Genomic DNA, 2,678 nt, shown 5'->3' on the forward strand with positions numbered 1-2,678 from the left:
AGTATCTGTACAATTTAGAAAACTGGAAAGGTCCCTTGATTTTATGGGGATAAGACAAATTTAAGAAAGCAGAATCGAGTAGAATACATAGATATGGCAGTAGCAGGAAGAATGGTAGGCTGGAGTAATGGAGGAACAAGAGAACAAAAACCAATCTAAGACGTTTGCAAAAAACCTATGGAACCTGAGTATTTTATAAGCTTGATTTTTTTTGTTTGGTTTTGGATATTTTATTTCTTCAATTTTTTATTATCGGGAGTGACTGAAGTAAAAAAATATAATTGAGTCCCATCATTATTGCTACTATGGAAATGACTTTAAAAGAATACTAATCAGATGAATATTATTGCTTCCCACTTTTCAATTGGTAAATAGTTGCCATTGGTAAAACAGACAAACCCAGAGAATCCGTCCAGAATATTCAAGATATCGCATATTATACAACATGACTGGTCTCGGGGAGAACACTTAGGACATGATTATGTGTATTAGTTAATCTCTTCATAAGAGACAAGCACAAAGGCACCACCCATGCCTCTGAGAACGTTGGACCAGAACGTTGCAACTTTTAAAAAAGCCTTGCTTCCTTCATAGTGAGCTGTTTTCCACCAGCAGTCAAGAGTTTCTCTATACATGATATCAGTTCTTTTGCGTCCTGACTGCATCATCATATGACTGAGAACCATGTTAAACAGATAGGAAGTCAGGCCAGTGACAGTAGTGACAGACTGTGCTTCATCATCCAGCTGATGAAGATGTGAGTATTCTTGGGCTCTGGGACCATTCCCTTTGCAATGTCATAGATACCAAAGCAGGCAGGTCGGTAGATGTTAATGCCCTGCACTGACACATTAAAGCCTTGGTACAGGCCCTTGATCCCATGAAATTTGTAGATTTTAACCAGGCAGTCACCAAGGCCTTTGAATTCCCTCTCAACTCCATCTTTGTCCACATCAGCTGCTGGATAGATATGGGCAAAATCAAGAAGGTACACAAAGCACAAGGATGTGGGCCCAGCGGCACCACCTGATGCCAGGGTCCTCTTTCTGGGTATGGTTGCCCAGACCACCCAGAAAGATCAGCTCATATTTATCCTTGAAGGCAAAGTTGAGAGCCTGGGTGAGGAAGTATCTGATGACATTGGCCAGGTTACCACTCCAGAAGGACAGGACTGCCTGTTCCTTGGGGATACACACCACACAGTTTATAATGCCCTTGTATTGCTTATCTGCCAGGATTTGCTTGCTGGCATGCTACATCTACAGCAGCAGCTTGACCCGCTCAGTGGATGCTACCGCCATCTTGGAGATGGTCGTGGCCACTCCACTAACCAAGAAGTCCTTGGGGAAGGACACAGCAGCATCTGTCATGTTGAAAGGAAAAAGGAAAAGGCAGGAGGATGCAGGAAAGGACTGGGTTGACAACCGGCTTTGATGCTAGGACTCTGTGTATAAGCCTGATCTTATATATGATATATAAGATTACATATATATATATATATATATGAAAGAGTTTAGTGGGCTTTATACTACACATGGAATAATGCTCCTTTCAGAAACCATAAGCTGCTAAATAAAAGTTTTATTGTCATAAATAGGACTCCTCAGTTGAAACTGTGTCCGAATTGTCACAGAGCACTCCAAAATAAAACAAATGATTGCCCTTGTTCTTGTTTCTTATAAGACTTTGTTGGTAAGACTGAATTGCTGAAGAAACTTATAAACTTTAGTCACATAGCCTGAAGAAAGCAAGATGGTACTAACCAGGAAGCTTCCTCCCAGTTATCTGGCTTCCAGAGTATCCGATGGAGATTGAAGGCTGCTGGAAGAGAGAAGACATCAAGAGTTTTAGCTATTTATGAGCCTTTTGAGCTAAAATAATCAGCCATGTAGCATGATATACTCATGGAAGAAAGGACTGTCACAAATTAGAGACACACAGATTCAATAAAAGGCCGTCTCCACAGGAAGGACCTGATACCATAATTCTGGATAAAAACACTTTATATCTAAAATTGAAGATCAGGCTCTATCATGTAGAGATGGCAAGAAATAAATGTCAATAAGAAGTCATCTTTGGAGGCTGAATTTAACATGTGATTGAGAATCTGGATGTGTCTTCTCTTTGTCATCCAAAGCTCTATGTTGTTCGTTTCTACTTTACTACATTTGGAGATTACAAGGCAAAAACTAAAATAGTTTAATATTTAAAATACACAGATAGTCTAGAATTACCATCTGGTTCTTTTCCATTTTCTTAGGTTACTGTCTCAATAATGTAGAAATTTCTTTATATGAATTTTCTCACCCTTGTCCAATAAAATACAATATTATTTGGTTATAAGAAATGAAAAACAGTTATTTTGAATCACTATAGATGTATGATTAATAGTTTATTTCAGTAACTTTGGTTTTTCCTGTAAATTATTAGTTTACAAATTAATTAATTCTTAGAAAATAAATTCTTAGAAAGAATTTTTCATGGCGAACATCAAATCAAAGAACATTGGGTATGCTTAACAAATTTATAACCCAAGCATAAGAAAAGGCTACATTATTTTTTCTATTAAGAAACTTTATTGATTTACATATTTTCCAGATCAAAATACCATAAAGGAAAGGCTTAAACTCCTTTTCTTAGGGGTGACAGAAACTTTTACTCAAAATACAAACCTCAAA

General features: G+C 37.6%; 1 pseudogene; it reads right to left on the reverse strand.

The window, feature by feature from the left end:
• Positions 1-488: 488 nt before the first annotated feature.
• LOC127668109 (ADP/ATP translocase 2-like) lies at positions 489-1,370 on the reverse strand (annotated as a pseudogene).
• Between the last annotated feature and the right edge of the window lie 1,308 nt (positions 1,371-2,678).

Source organism: Apodemus sylvaticus, chromosome 17, assembly GCF_947179515.1.
Source record: "Apodemus sylvaticus chromosome 17, mApoSyl1.1, whole genome shotgun sequence".
In the NCBI taxonomy this organism is placed as follows: domain Eukaryota; kingdom Metazoa; phylum Chordata; class Mammalia; order Rodentia; family Muridae; genus Apodemus; species Apodemus sylvaticus.